Consider the following 17,392-nt stretch of genomic DNA (forward strand, 5'->3'; position numbering starts at 1 on the left):
CAAGTTAAGCACAGTGTGTAATAAGCTCATGGCTCAGACACCCTTTGATTTAGGTCAGACAAAATGAATTTTTAGTTTTCAGTTAAAATGACTTTGGCAGGCGCGTGCGAAAGGATAGCAAATGTCTATACGTCTGTACGCCACAAATGTTCCCCTTAATTCAGAAATACGGAGAGAAATGACACATTTGTCCTTACATTTCTGCTTCACCTTCATAAGTTTACTGGTGTACAACGGATTGGAGTTTGCCCCGCGATAGATTGGCGTTCCGTCCGGGGTTGGTTTCTGCCTTTAATCTTCAGCGCTGAGATAAAATGACTTGCTAGCAGCCAGTGTACAGTAGTGCTGGCTGGCATAACCTGCACTTTACTAGGCGGTAATATCCCATTAGGTGTTAATCCCCGCGATTAAAGATAACATGGATGACGTGTATTTTATTGCCCGCTTTAGGACTGTAAAGCTAACGTCTCCGGCTAGTTTTATAGGAAAAGGCACGACGGAGGAGAAGGTTTGACAAGAAGTCGTTTATGACCCTTTATACCTCACATCCACAGTCACGCTTTCGTTTCTACTGTCCAACAAGTGATATGAGTAGACTTATATGGACGAAAATTTAGGACAAAAATAAATAAATAATTAACAGTACTATGAGAAAATTAATAAAAACATTGAGTATAAGGGCGGCACGGTGGCGCAGTGCCTCGCAGTTAGGAGACCCAGGCTCGCTTCCCGGGTCCTCACAGCGTGGAGTTTGCTTGTTCTCCCCGTGTCTGCGTGGGTTTCCTCCCACAGTCCGAAGACATGCAGGTTAGGTGCATTGGCGATCCTCTATGTGCCCTGCGGTGGGTTGGCACTCTGTCCTGGATTTGTTACTGCCTTGCGCCCTGTGCTGGCTGGGATTGGCTCCAAACACATGCAGGTGAGGTGCACTGGCGATTCTAAATTGTCCCTACTGTGTGCTTGGTGTGTCCTGCAGTGGGCTGGCGCCCTGCTAGGAGTTTGTTTCCTGCCTTGCACCCAGTATTGGCTGGAATTGGTTCCATCAGACCCCCATAACCCTGTAGTTAGGATAGAGTGGGTTGGAAAATGGATTGAGTATAAATACCTTAATGCGTATTAAAATATGCGGTTTTGTTTTGCTGCTTCATCCTGTACATATTTATTTCATTACTGCAGTGTTTCTCAACTTTTAAGTATTTGCGACCCGAGTTTGCATAACAGTTTTAATTGCGCCCCCCTAACGTTTTTTTGAAACCCTAATAAAATGTATTCCTATATTTTTTATATAGGTAAGTTTATTATACCTACTTAACTTTTATCAACATTTATCTAAGTCTATATTTATTTTTCTAATACAGTATAAGAATATAGTTTAAGTTAATTTGTTTTGGTTTCAATATTTTTCATATTTTTGATTCTTGTTTTCTTTTTTTCACATCTTCGCGCCTCCTTTTTTGTTACTCCGCGCCCCACAGGTTGAGAACCGCCGAATAACTGGGAACGTTACTTGTTGAAAACAGTTAATACAATACATTCAGGGGTGTAGATAACATAAGGGCACTTTGGGTGCGGGTCTGGGTATGGCCTGAAATGGCAAAGGGCCTTTTCACCCCCAAAATCCACAGCATCACCAATGAAATATCTGCAAGATGAAATTGCCAAAGGAGAGCTGAAGATATCAAAGTCTTGCACTGATATCAAGATTAAGAAATTCTGTGCTACTAAAAGTAGAAAAAACTCTGTTAAGGATGCCAAGTATCCCAGGGGCACAGCTGGTCAAATCCATTAGGTGATCAAGGGATCCTGAGAGACTGCCAAACTCATATGAAAATGAGCAGGCATGGCATTGTCTATGAAAGTAAAAGTGTGCATGCGCCATAGACCAAGGGGCGCGATATCTACACAAAGGGGTGTCGTTTGTACTACAGAAGGGGCACGCGCTCCAGACAGTGGGGGTGACCTAAAAAGGTCACTGAAGTCAAGAACTACAGACTACGACAGACAACGATGGGCAATCCGTCCAAATGGGCCTATGAAGGTCTCAGTCTGACCTTGAATACATCAAAAATTATTTGATATTTTCTATCTCTTACTTTACGTGCACCCTTAGTGTTTGTCTAACACCTTTCGTTGGTATCCTTGTGTGTCTCAACCTTTCTTGCCCAATGCCTCCTCTTTCAATTGCATTCCTGTAAGGCCTACTTCTCAGAATCTGTCGTTTCAAGGCACCTTGCTTGTTTCCGGTCCACTTTTTGACTGCCACTGATGGTCGATGTTTCCTTATTATCCACTGTGAAAACATCATTCAGTTCTTGCCAATACTTCCCATCTTTGAAGGAGACTCTCAGCGTTCCTCCTACTCCCTTTTCTGTTGTCTTCATGTGCCTCTGCCTCTCTTGCCTGGCACTTCCTCTTTCAAGCACAATCCCATGAAGCCGGCTTCTCATATCTGTAATTTCTTAGCAACTCGCTAGCCTCTTGGCCACTTTCTGTGTACCACCAATGGTAGACAGGCCCCCCAATACTCGCAGTAAAAACATCATACTGACACTTGCCATCTCTGACGGTGACTCAGGTTGCATCTTGCTGGTATTACTCACATTGTTACTGCTGAAATGCTCCATTTTAATTCCTTTGCCAAACTAACTAATCAGACCAAAGCCAAAGTGACCAATCAGGTTGCTCAGAGAGACCTGACACAATGCACAGACTTCAGCGTTTTATTATATGGTAGATGCTTTCATTTATTGATTTCAGTGACATTGAAAACAACATGGAAAAAGCCCTGAGATGAGAACTGTCACTTTCACTTGTCAAAGTTGAGAGGGCGGGCTCTAGCACATGCTGTTTTCTGATTGGTGAATCAATGGTGGAGTGGGCGTATGTGCTTTGTTTGACTTAGAAACCCCGTGGCTCATGCGCATGCTCAAAATTGCTACTGCAGCATTTCTCAACCTTTAAGTATTTGCGACCCGAGATTTCATAACAGTTTTAATCGCGGCCCCCCCTAACTTTTTTTGAAAGGAGCCCACTAATACCAATTTGTTCTTTTTTAATTAATAATATATCATAGATGCATGTTTTATTATACCTACTTAACTTTTATTGACATTTATCTAATTCTATATTAATTTTTCTAGTATCAGAATGTACAGTAGTTTAAGTTCATTTGTTTTGGTTTCAATAGATATATTTTTCATTTTTTAGATTCTTGTTTTTTTTTTTTTCACATCTTCGTGCCCCCCCAGGGGTGCCCGCCCCACAGTTTGAGAACCACTGCCCTAGTGTGTGGGTGTGTGAGTGTGTGTGTGCGCGCCCTGCGGTGGGCTGGTGCTCTGTCCGGGGTTTGTTTCCTGCCTTGCGCCCTGTTGTTAGGATATAGCGGGTTGGATAATGGATGGATGGATGGATGGATGTTTACTGATATCAGGCGCCTCAATCCTCAATTCTGATTTTTTATCTCCGATTGGATCTGCCTATCTTGACAGTTCACAATTATAAATACAAGTGACCTGAATCTAACTGTAATGTGAATGCATCTGTCATCCAAACATAATGTGTGCACTGGTCAACTACGTCACCAACAACAAAAAAATGTCATATTTGTGACATGACTAATGGTTTTACAAATGGATGTGCTTGTGGCTAGTGTATGCATTGCCTTTTGCTCTGGTAGAACAGCACACAGTTCGGCAACTGTACGTGATTAGGTCAAGAAGGTCGAAAAGCCAGCTTTTTTCCTTTTTCTAGCAACTATTGCTGGCACTGCTGCACCAGGAGATGTGCGGGTATGAGGAAGGAGACAGCAATGGTGGGAGTGCGACTCTTGTCACACTTGTAGCTCTCCTCCATTGTTGTTGTTTTGCCTCACTGCCAGTGCTGGCTGATGATGGCAGCGCTCAGCCCGTGTGTATAGGCAAAAACAAACATATGACTGTGATCCGATACGTATCCACATATGAAAGTGACTCAAATCAGATTTGAAAAAATTGGATTTCTGTGTCCACACAGCCACAAAAAACATCAGATTTATGTCAAATTATGGCAAAAGAAATCAGATTTGAGTTCGTTCAGCCTGGTAATGTGACCATAGCCATTCAAATAAATGAATTGCAAACTATTTAGACACAGAGCACTATAATAAAAATCAGATCAGCAACCTCTTTCTGTCTGGAGAACTAAGAAATAATCAAAGCTGCAGAAACCCAAAAGGTTAGCAGGCTGAATTAACTGAGGACCACATCATTAAATGCCTGACAAGTTCTACAGAACTTCTGAGCTTTTCCTTGTAAGGTGAATATAACATTCTTTATCCAAGGCAACTTAAACATTTGAGAGGTACAATTAGTTATTGTTTTTCCAATTGAAGCACAGACAGGTGAAGTGACTTTCTCATGGTGGGATATGAACCTACAAGCTCAGGGTTTGTAGTCCAAAGGCTTTACCACTACACCACACTGCCTGCACATTCTGACACCAGCTTAGTCCAACACAGAGAAGTGGAGATCTGGAGTCTATCTTAGCAACACAAGGCAGGAAACAGCCCTCAGTGGGCCAGCAGCCCCTCATGGAAAGCACTCACACTCAGACAGGGCCAGTTTGGAATTGATGATCAACCGGCATTTCTCTGGGGATGTGGGAGGAAAACTGGAGCACTTGGAGGAAAATCCACCTACAGACACATGAAGGACAATATGCAGATTCCACACTAACAGTGACTGGCTGTGGGATTCAAACCCAGCTATGTGGGACATGTAAGGCATCAGTAACACCTACTGTGCCACCAAAGTGCCATAAACTGAATTTAATTTTTTTCAAATTTCCCTCTTGTATTATAGTAGCTGGGTTAGGATCCTTCCAGCTGAGCAAGATAAGATGGCTTGTAGCAGTCAGCGTCATAACATGTTGTTTATTAAGCAGTAATGTTTCACCAGGTGTCAATCCCAAAGCATAGCAGATTAAAGATTATTGTGAATCTAAAACTTCTCTCTATTATAAGAAAAAATCTTGGGAGGGAGAAGAGGGAGACGAGACGTGATCTTCTCGGAAGACACTTTGAAGTCCAGCGAGACTACTTACACGACACGCCCTACTTACAAACAAATTCTCAGAGGCAATTAAACGGCCTGCGAGACAAAGAAGTGAGAAAAAAGGACAGCTGCTGTACAGACTTTTAAATGATCCACGAGCAGCGCAACATGCAGATCACGCAGCACGTCACAAGCAGCAGCTGCTGTACAGGTTTTTAAATGATCGTCGCGCGGCGCGACATGCAGATCACGCAGCACTGCACAAGTGGTAGCTGGCATAAAGGACAGCTGCTGTACAGGCTTTTAAATGATCGACGTGCAACGCAGCTTGCAGATCACGCAGCACATCACAAGCAGCAGCTGCTGTACAGGTTTTAAAAATGATTGTCGCGCAACGCGACATGCAGCTCACGCAGCACGGCACAAGCGGTAGCTGGCTTAAAGGACAGCTCCTGTACAGGCTTTTAAATGATCAACGTGCAGCGCAACTTGCAGATCACGCAGCACGTCACAAGCAGCAGCTGCTGTACAGGCTTTTAAATGATCGACGCGCGGCGCGACATGCAGATCACGCAGCACTGCACAAGCGGTAGCTGGCTTAAAGGACAGCTGCTGTACAGGCTTTTAAATGATCGACACACAGTGTGTCATGCAGATCACGCAGCACGTCACAAGCTGCAGCTGCTGTACGGGTTTTTAAATGATCGTCGCGCAGCGCGTCATTCAGATCCTGCAGCATGTCACAAGCTGCAGCTGCTGTACAGGCTTATAAATGATCGTTGTGCAGCACGACATGCAGATCACGCAGCACGTCACTAGCAGCCCCTAGAGGGGATAACTCTTTCACTACAGCTTTATTACTGGCAAATATCAAGAAATAAAAAAATGAATGAAATGAAAATAGCAATCTCTTTAAATTGCATATCCAGATAACCAAACCCGGGGGTTGGCGAGTGAAGCGAGCAGGGGGCAGAGCATCCTAGTCTGATAAAAAGAAAAGATTTTATTCCAATGAGCCCCTAGCAAGAGGCATTGTCACAATGTAAAGCCCACTGAGGTGGCTACCAGACGACACCTTGCACATGTAGGGCCTTCACCTGAGTGCATTTTGGCCTGTCTGTGTCCATAACAATGTGTGTTCAGTCTGACCGTGCAGTTAGAACAGACTGAGCAAGAGTGCAATTAATATCAGATTGACTTCCATTCAATGTTAGAAAATCAAATTGAAAGGCTCCGTTCCCAGCGTCATCCCAGACGTTTTGAGAAGTGCTGGGGCAGTTTGGATGCCCCACCTGCAGTTCTTATAAAACGTATTCATCCCCCTTGGGAGTTTGCACCTTTTCTTGTTATACAACATTTAATCACAGTGGAGTTAGTTTGGATTTTTTGAAACTGATCAACAGAAAAAGTCTCTTTAATGTCAAAGTGAAAACAGATCTCTGCAAAGTGGTGCAAAGTAATGACAAGTATAAAACACAAAGTAATTGATGATTGTGAAAATTATCCACCTAAGTCATTACTGGTGCAGCCAACTGGATGGCCAATATTTGTGCAATGGAGACCATCTGTCTGGGGTTTCAGTTCATTGTCGTCTAAATGTGTTTGAATGTGGCAGGGCCAACTTGTGATGAGCCATTTATGGTGGGCTAACCTTCCCAATGAAGAATAAAGAACACTCCAAGCAACTCTGTGAAAAGCACAAACCAGGGAACGGAAACAAGAAAATATCCAAGTCACTAAAATAAATCAATCAATCATGAAGAAATGGAAAGACTATGGCAGAGCTGTAAATCTGCTGTGAGCAGGCTGTACACATAAACATAGAAGAAGACAAGTGAGGAAAGACACCAAAACACCTTTGAGACCTCCGTTGATGACATTGGAGAGACTGTGTAGACAACAGCTGGTGCTCCATCAGTCACAGCTTTGTGAGAGAGTGGACAAGAAACAAACACGTACAGGACATCTTGGCTGTAGTTTGCACAGAAGGCACGTGGGAGACTCTAAAGTCATCTGGAAGAAGGTGCTTTGGTCTGATGAAGTCAAACTTGAGCTTTTTGGCCAACAGACTAAGACACCATGTTTGGTATAAACCAAACACTTTACATTGTCACATTCCCCTCTGTGTAGCATGGTGCTGGCAGCATCAGGTTTTTGGGCATGGATGGCAATGGATGGTAAAATGAACGCAGTAAAATATGATGAAATCCTGGAGGACAAACCAATGGAGTCTCCAAGAAACGTGCATCTTGGGAGAAGATCAGCAAGACAATGAACCCAAGCACAAAGACACAGGAATAGTTTAAATACAACAATGTTAAAGTCCTGGAGTGGCCCAGTCAGAATCCAGATCTCTTTTCGATTGGGAATTTGTGGCTGGACTTGCAAATGGCTGGTCTCCATAAAACCTGACACAGCTTGAGCAGCTTTGTGAAGAAGAAGAATGGGGGAAAAATGGCAGAGTCCAGATGTGCAAAGCTGATAGAGACCTGTGCACACAGACTCAAGGCTGCCATCTACTAAATACTTATGCAATCAATTCGTTTGTGATTTATATTTGTAATTAATTTAGACTAGTTTGTAGAGATCTGTTTTCACTGGTGTCATAAAAGTCAAATGAAATCCACTTGGATTCAATGTTATAACAATAAAATGTGAAAACATCCAAACTGGGTGAATATGTTTTTAATAGCCACTGTAGGTCTTTGGCAGTTATCATTTCTACAAGAGAAAAGGAAGAAAGGTTAGGAAATCTGGCCAGATTTCTTTTAGTAAAGTCTCCAACGTAGTAAAAAATGTTTTGACAGAATGTTATATTGTGATGCACGTGTCTCCAGAGGATTCAGATATCCTGAGGACAGACAAACATCTAAATGTGCCAATGCCAAGTGCATGCCTTATGCTGTGAAGAAGTCTGCGTTTGTTTTAAAGGGATGTGACTGACATCTCAGTCTTCAAGTGTCTTCAATTGGCATCATACTTTGGGTTCAATGGATTTTGTACCTATTTGGTGGTCATTAATGGTAACTGATGTCCAGGGTAAATCACGTGACGAGGTTTTAATATGGGATTTTCTCTACCAAGCCAACCAAGCTAATGCAAGTTCATTTCTTTCAGATGCTTTTGATAGTCTGATTAATACACACAGTCACAATCCAGAATTAGAACTGGACGTTAGGGAGAGCCATGTTGTAGTGTAAGCTGACTTAACTTCCCCGCGGCTCCTCAACTCCTGCAGAAATTTGATATTTTTTAGTGTCACAGGTGGGGTGCTGGAGGGGCTCACCAGAGCAGGGCTCATGTAAGGAACTTGCAGCAGGGAGGAAAACAGGACTGGGAAAAGAACTGTCTGGCATTGTGGAATATTTGAATATCTTTTTTAGGAACATTTACACGGTGCAGGAGGTGTGTATGTGGAGGGGTTTGTGGTAGGATGTGTCATTTATCTTTTTAAAGGGCCATTCACTAACAAAACAAAACAACTGAGTAGACATAATTGTGAATTTGTATACTAAGACAAACACGAGAACAAGGTGCAGTGCTATAGAACTGTGGAAAATACACCATGGCAGACAACATGAGCAGGTGACAGACATACAGCATCTCATTGGGTACAGAGCTGGACGTTCACAGTCGCGGCGTAATGACCTCCCAGTGTGCAGCTGGGTGAGAGCCTCCATCATACTGGTAACTCAGGAATTATCAGTCAGCTGGAATGCCAAGAATGCCAGCAACATTTTAAAAATGAAAAGAAACCTTAAAATGTCTATTTAATACTCATGATTTGCAACATTTTAAATCATTCAATCAAATAATTGAAATAGTATATAGTACCTTTCACATATCTATCTATCTAGTAGAGTACCATTACCAGAGCCTTCAAGCTGCCCCCTGTTCATATGTGCGTGACTCTATCTATCTATGTAATCATGCCAACCACATTAAAGTAAATATCTATCTATCTATCTATCTATCTATCTATCTATCTATCTATCTATCTATCTATCTATCTATCTATCTATCTATCTTATATAGTGCCTTTCACATCTATCTATCTATCTATCTATCTATCTATCTATCTATCTATCTATCCCTGCTAACCACACTAAAATATCTATCTATCTATCTATTTATCAGTCAGTGTGTGTTTGAGTTCAGGTGTTTCTTTGTCAACAGGTGATGTAAATCATCTCATAGCCATGCCATCTCCATTGACAAACAATGGCAGCAGAATGGGTCATACTGAAGAGCACTGTCAGAGTACGTCACCTTTGCCTCAAGTCGATATGTCAAATTTCCAGTCTGCTAGATGTGCCCTGGTCAACTGTTAGTGCTTTTATTGTGAAGTGGAAGGGTCAAAGAGCAATGACAGCTCAGTCAGAAAGTGATAGATCATGCAAACTCATAGAGCAGGCCACCAAGTGCCGAAGCACATAGTGTGTAAAAATCGGTAACAAATTTCCAAACTGTCTCTGGATGCAACATCAGAACAAGAACTACTGTATAAGAACAATGCATCTGGAAGCTGAAGTTGCTACACACAAGTCTAGGATCACTATGAGCAATGCTAAGCATCGGCTGGACTCTGAGCGGTGGACACACGTTCTCTGGAATAATGAACAATGCTTCACTATTGGGCAGTCTGATGGACACATTGGGTTTTGTTGGATGCCAGGAGAACCTTCTGTATTGCATAATGTCTATTGTAAAGTTTGGTGGAGGATGGATAATGGCAGGGTTTTGGCTAGACCCCTTGATTCCTATTAATGTTACAGCATGCAAAGCCATTTTAGACAATTTTACGCTTCCAGCTTTCCTACAGATTGTGGAAGGCCCTTTCTGTTTCGGCAAGAGTGTGCATAAAGCCAGGCCCATAAAGACAAGGAGGAACTCATGAGGCCTGCACAGGACCCTGACTTCAACCCTACTGAGAACCTTTGGAGTGCACTGGAACACTGACTGTGAGCCAGGTCTTCGTTTCCAACATTGGTACCTGACCTCACAAATGCTCTTTTGGCTGAATGGGCACAGATTGTCAGAGATGCATTTTAAAAGCTTATGGAAAGAAAAGTGGAGGCTGTTGTAGCCACAAAATGGTGGTGTAACTTCATATTAATACTTGTGGTTTTGGAATGGGATTTCATAAAGCTCATAAACTGCTGGTGTGATGATGGTCAGGTGTTCACAAATGTATTGTATCTATCTAACAAAAATAACCGATGGAAAGTCTACTAATGAAAAGACTGTTCAGATGGATCACATCCATTTCCCACAAAGCCTTGTGCCAGTCACTGCTCAAAGAATGACCTGCCATACTTGACAGGTGTCGGTCCTTTGCACGTCACACCTCTGCTGCTGTCATAACGTCATCTGAATGACTTGTCCTTTTGTTATTCTCTGAGCCTCATCATTCGTCTGCGTGGACTTTGCATGTTCTCCTCCTATTTGTATGTTTTCCTTCAGATGGTATCTAACTGAGGATGAAATACGTTGACCTGACTAATGGAGACCGACCAGCCGTGGTGTTTAACTTTGTCGCAGTTTGATCGGCATGACTCAGAGTCAGTGCTACCGTAGCTTGCCATTATTTCAAGATTTTACTTTAAGGAACGTCCAACTTAATTCTTCAGTGCTTTTGATTACAACATCCACCCTTGGCAAGCATGAACGTAACAGCTGATCAGAGGCTGTCTGGATCAATGCAGCGAGCCCCTTGCCAAATGGCAGGATTTATTGTGTTGACACTAGCGGGATAGCTGCCTCGTGAGGAGTCATGGTCACTGCCGGCGAGTTTAGATGTTCTGTTCAACTGATGCATCATGTCGACATGGCACAGCTCGTGTTCTTAAAGGTGCAAAACTCAAATGAAGAGAGAGGATCGACGTGCCTTGGAGAGCATCGGCCCGGGATGAAAGTGTGTGGAACCTTCTCCTGTATTTTGCCATGTAGAAATAATGATCAGCTAATTATTAATTTGTTATTTCTAATTTAGATTGATTTGCAAACAATTTATGACAGCGTTCTCAGTGAAAGATGCCATGCAGAATAAAGACTAAGTGAAGAAAAGACCCATCGGACCCGGTACTTCTGTTTTTAGTTTGCTTTCTAGGCACTTCACAATAATGTTCATGGTGAAAGGCACCTACCATATTAAACAGATTGATTATTTATTTTAAGTTTTTCCTTTTTGTTAAAGACTTGAGGAGGGTGCACCATCACAAAACTCTGATTTGCAGATGATGTTGATGGTCTGGCTGGAGGTGAAACTGTGCTTGTCCACTCCGTGAGATGGCTGGCAGAAGCAGCATCGACAAATGGAATGGAGATTTCAACAAAGATAGAGCTCATGGGCAGGGGTTGGAGACCATTAGCCAGTTCAGGCACCGGGGTTCTGTCATCAGCGAAGAGGGATGAAAAACTGAAGTCATATCCAGGTGTGAGCAGACCGTTGCAGCCCTGGACAAACTGAAGCTGATCTGAAGAGACAACTGGAGACTACTGCATGCCCTGGTTCTTTCAGTCTTTCCATAAGCATGTGAATCCTGGACTATTACGGTAGGACTTCAATGAGAAATCCAAACAGTGGAGATGCTACTGAACTGTTTTGGGAATTTCCAGCTTCAACCAGGTCACAAATGATAAGATCTGTTACATCATCTAAAAATATTCTGGCATCTATGAAGACCTCCCCACGATAGTAAAGAGAAGGACACTAAAGTGGTGTGGTTATGCCACAAGATCTGAGAAACTCTCCAAGGCAATCTTGAAAGGAACCGTGTAAGGACAAAGGAGGAGAGGAAGATAATGAAAAGAAAGTGGAGGAATGACATCTCCGAGTGGACTCAGATGACATTTGCTGAAACCCAAACCAGGAAAACGTGGCCTCAAATGGCTGAATGAATGTTCAATTGCATAGCGCTGCCATGACCACACTTGGTCAAGAGACCAGACCAGACCAAACACTTTATAATAATGTTCACTGGGTAATATATTAAACTAGCAGTGTAAGCCCATACTGTAAAAAGCCTGGGGTCCTACAAACTATTAAAATCATCAGAAAAAAAAAATCGAAATGTAGAAATGTCAGGTAATTGAAAGGAACGACTCTGGACGTCTCTCTCCTAGGAGGATTTGTTTTGCCGATGGACTTGCATCGCTTGTGTATTAGCAGCTAAGTGACTTTGTCTCTCCTTGGAGGATTTGCTTTGCTGACCTGCTCGCGTCAGCATCGGGAGGAAAAGTAAAAGGAATACCGTTGTTGCCAATGTTAGTGGCTAAGCGACTTTGTCTTTCTTCAGAGGTTTCGTTTTGTCGACGTGCTCGCCTCGCTTGTGTTATTAGTGGCTAAGTGAGTTTTCTGTTTCCTCGGAGGTGAAGCCCTTACCCCGACTCTACCTCTAACTTGCGGGCCAGACAGACAGACACACACACGTCCACACGTAGATGTTTATATATAAAACTAGCTGTGTAAACCCGTGCTGTAAAAAGCCCGGAGTCTTACAAACTATTAAAATCATCAGAAAAAAAAAATCGAAATGTAGAAATGTCAGGCAGTTGAAAGGAGCGACTCTGGACGTCTCTCTCCTAAGAGGATTCGTTTTGCTGACGTGCTCGCCTCGCTTGTGCATTAGCAGTGGGAGGAAAAGTAAAAGGAATACCGTTGTTGCCAATGTTAGTGGCTAAGCGACTTTGTCTTTCTTCAGAGGTTTCGTTTTGTCGACGTGCTCGCCTCGCTTGTGTTATTAGTGGCTAAGTGAGTTTTCTGTTTCCTCGGAGGTGAAGCCCTTACCCCGACTCTACCTCTAACTTGCGGGCCAGACAGACAGACACACACACGTCCACACGTAGATGTTTATATATAAAACTAGCTGTGTAAACCCGTGCTGTAAAAAGCCCGGAGTCTTACAAACTATTAAAATCATCAGAAAAAAAAAATCGAAATGTAGAAATGTCAGGCAGTTGAAAGGAGCGACTCTGGACGTCTCTCTCCCAAGAGGATTCGTTTTGCTGACGTGCTCGCCTCGCTTGTGCATTAGCAGTGGGAGGAAAAGTAAAAGGAATACCGTTGTTACCGATGTTAGTGGTTAAGCGACTTTGTCTTTCTTCTAAGGTTTCGTTTTGCTGACGTGCTCGCCTCGCTTGCTTTATTAGTGGCTAGGAGACTTTGTCTTTCTTCAGAGGTTTTGTTTTGTCGACGTGCTCGCCTCGCTTGTGTTATTAGTGGCTAAGTGAGTTTTCTGTTTCCTCGTAGGTGAAGCCCTTACCCCGACTCTACGTCTAACTTGCGGGCGAGACAGACAGACACACACACTTCCACACGTAAACTTTTATATATGAGACTAGTTGTGTAAACCTGTGCTGTAAAAAGCCTGGGGTCCTACAAACTATTAAAATCGTCAGAAAAAAAATCGAAATGTAGAGATGTCAGGTAATTGAAAGGAATGACTCTGGACGTCTCTCTCCTAGGAGGATTCGTTTTGCTGACGTACTCGCCTCGCTTGTGTATTAGAGGCTAAGCGACTTTGTCTCTCCTTGGAGGATTTGTTTTGCTCACCTGCTCACCTCGCTTGTGTATTAGCAGCGGGAGGAAAAGTAAAAGGAATACCATTGTTGCCGATGTTAGTGGCTGGGAGACTTTGTCTTTCTTCAGAGGTTTCGTTTTGTCGACGTGCTCGCCTTGCTTGCTTTATTAGTGGCTAAGTGAGTTTTCTGTTTCCTCGGAGGTGAAGCCCTTACCCGACTCTACCTCTAACTTGCGGGCCAGACAGACAGACACACACACGTCCACACGTAGATGTTTATATATAAAACTAGCTGTGTAAACCCGTGCTGTAAAAAGCCCAGAGTCTTACAAACTATTAAAATCATCAGAAAAAAAAAATCGAAATGTAGAAATGTCAGGTAATTGAAAGGAACGACTCTGGACGTCTCTCTCCTAGGAGGATTTGTTTTGCTGACGTACTTGCCTCGCTTGTGTATTAGTGGCTAAGCGACTTTGTCTCTCCTTGGAGGATTTGTTTTACTGACGTGCTCGCCTCGCTTGTGCATTAGCAGTGGGAGGAAAAGTAAAAGGAATACCGTTGTTGCCGATTTTAGTGGCTAAGCGACTTTGTCTTTCTTCTGAGGTTTCGTTTTGTCGACGTGCTCGCCTCGCTTGTGTTATCAGTGGCTAAGTGAGTTTTCTGTTTCCTCAGAGGTGAAGCCCTTACCCAGACTCCACCTGTAACTTCGGGGCCAGACACACACACTTCCACACGTAGACTTTTATATATAAGACTAGCTGTGTAAACCCGTGCTGTAAAAAGCCTGGGGTCCTACAAACTATTAAAATCATCAGAAAAAAAAATCGAAATGTAGAGATGTCAGGTAATTGAAAGGAACGACTCTGGACGTCTCTCTCCTAGGAGGATTTGTTTTGCCGATGGACTTGCATCGCTTGTGTATTAGCAGCTAAGTGACTTTGTCTCTCCTTGGAGGATTTGTTTTGCTGACCTGCTCGCGTCATTTGTGCATTAGCAGCGGGAGGAAAAGTAAAAGGAATACCGTTGTTGCCGATGTTAGCGGCTAAGCGACTTTTTCTTTCTTCTGAGGTTTCGTTTTGCCTCGCTTGTGTTATTAGTGGCTAAGCGAGTTTTCTGTTTCCGCTGAGGTGGAGCCCTTACCCAGACTCCACCTCTCACTTCTGCGCTGGACAGACACATACACTTCCACATGTAGATGTTTATATATAAGATGTTCAGTGGATAATTCTTTTTAAAATTGGTTCATGAAATGCTTTATTGAGAAAAGTTCAACAGAAAATTAAAAGATGAATCTGTCACAAGCATAACATTCTCAGAACTGCTCAACCCCATTGAGGTTGCAAAGAAGCCACCAGCACTGGACGTAGTGCTGCGGCCATGTCAGGGGCACCCATACCCAGTGGCAGTCTCCTTCATTATATCCCAGCCAGAATGCCAAGGATACCAATCAATGACTTCGGCATACTTGTAAGAGTCACTCAAAGGGCCTGTTTTTAGGGACGTTGGAGGTAAAACCTACACAGTCAAGTGGAGAGACTCCATACGGGGAATGACTAAGCACAGGACTTGAATCCAGGAAGGTGGATCTGCTATGTAGAAGCCGATACTAACCACTATGGATCTGTACAACCCTGTCCATTGCAGGGCCAGGGCACACACACATCCAGAGTCACCTGACACTGGGATATAACATTGATGAACACTTTTAAAATAATGTTCTTGATGAAAAACACTATGTAAAAAAAAAACAAAAAAAAAAAACACCAAACAATTGATTTGTTAATATGTTGGGTCACCAGCCCACCACTGGGCTCACTTACGTGGCCAGTGTGAATTAAGGTTTAGAGAAATTTCAGAAGCATTTCAAGCTATCTCAAATACATTTTTGGATATCCCGAATTGACCTGGCGTGTATTTTATGTTACTGTATCTTAGAATCACTTGCTGTAAAATATCCTCTTCTTTCAAAGGGTGATTCTGTCTATTTTAACCTTATTTTGCATCATGAAATCTCAAACTGAGTAGGAAGCTCCTCTGAGATATCTTGACACATATTTGAGATATCTTCAATGGTAGCATAGGCATCTGAAAAATGATGTTCAAATATCTTAAAAGTTTGTGTCTTTTGAAAGATTTGAAACATGTATTTCAGATATCTTGAAATAAAATTCAAGATATGCTGAAATCCATTTTAAGATATCTGAAACGGGGCAGAGACCCATTTGAAGATATCAGGAAATGAATTTGAGATGTCCAAAAATGTATTTTAGATATTTGAAAATGAGTCATTATCTGCAATACATTTTAAGATAGCCTTATCATACTTAACAGATATCATAAAATAACATTCAGGCCAGGCTGAGATATCTGAAAAGCATCTAAAAATACTTCAAAGACAATTCCAGATATCTTAAAATTGCTTCCCGTTCATTTTCATATCCCAAAATAACTTCCCGCACATGTCGGGATTACTCAAATTCAGTCAGTCATTGTCCAACCCGCTATATCCTAACACAGGGTCACGGGGGTCTGCTGGAGCCAATCCCAGCCAACACAGGGAGCAGGGCAGGAAACAAACCCCGGGCAGGGCGCCAGCCCACCGGAGAGCACACCCACTTGGGACAATTTAGAAATGCCAATGCGCCTAACCTGCATGTCTTTACACCATCATATTATGGGATATCATCTACTGTTAAATTCTGCTACATACTTCTAAAATTTTTATTGTTATACTATATTGAGGATTACTTGTGATCTGTGTATTGTATTGTATTGACCCCCTTCTTTTTGACACCCACTGCACACCCAACCTACCTGGTAAGGGGTCTCTCTTTGAACTGCCTTTCCCAAGTTTTCTTCCATTTTTTCCCTACAAGGTTTATTTGGGAGTTGTTCCTTGTCTTCTTAGAGAGTCAAGGCTGGGGGGCCTTTCATTGTGGCACTTCTTGTGTGATTTTGGGCTATGCAAAAAAATAAATTGCATTGTATACCGGAGAAACACACACAGACGCGGGGAGAACATGCAAACTCCACGCAAGGAGGACCTGGGAAGTGAACTCAGGTCTCCTTACTGCGAGGCTGCAGCGCTATCACTGCGCCACTATACTGAAATTCATTTCAAGATATTTCAAAATAGTCAGAAAGGTCCCATTGAAATCATGCCATTTTACAGAAAGTCAATTTTGAGATATCTTGAGTCGCTTTTCAGATATCATAATCGGCCCCACCAAACCAATTCAGAGTCCCCACGGGATCTGGAAGGGATTGGGGACACAAAGAAAACACATACCGTACAAGGACTTGGTCGATATTTGAACTCGACTTTTTAACCACCATATCACAGGACTTCCAGTAAATAAATCAGTAAATATCACCACAATGAAAAGTATATTCAAAAAAGAGTTTATAGTGCAGACTGGCGTAAGGACTGAGGCCAGCTGCCGCGTCAGCACCTGTGCCCTCTGACCTTCAGTCCACTACTTGCGCAGGATAATTCAGACCCTTGTGTCAGCTGCTACAGAGCATAAACCGCTCATTAGTCTAAAAGAGTAGCAATTTAAGGCAAATGCCTGACACAGCTAGGCTGGCACTGCCTATCTGGCTTTTATCAAAAATGCTTCTCATCATATACTGTAACTGCCTGAATCTCTTCACTGCCATTTTATGATGCTTATTTTCCTTAACCACATTTTCAATAGATCTGTTTTGCCAGGTGAGACAGACCATTGAATGGAACGGCCATGGTGTTCTTTTAGTCCTGTCTGATTCCAAACTTACATTGTGTATAACTGTAGCATTTTAGCAACAAAACAGATGGTGAATTAGAGGTAGCACTGCTGG

The 17,392-nt window shown here is 42.7% G+C and overlaps 1 protein-coding gene across 1 annotated transcript in view; it reads right to left on the reverse strand.

Moving 5' to 3' along the window:
- LOC120533043 (zinc finger and BTB domain-containing protein 7C) overlaps positions 1–17,392 on the reverse strand; it is a 158,372-nt gene that overhangs the window by 69,449 nt on the left and 71,531 nt on the right. The gene's annotated exons all lie outside the window — the stretch shown is intronic.

This window comes from Polypterus senegalus, chromosome 7 (assembly GCF_016835505.1).
Source record: "Polypterus senegalus isolate Bchr_013 chromosome 7, ASM1683550v1, whole genome shotgun sequence".
In the NCBI taxonomy this organism is placed as follows: Eukaryota; Metazoa; Chordata; class Cladistia; order Polypteriformes; family Polypteridae; genus Polypterus; species Polypterus senegalus.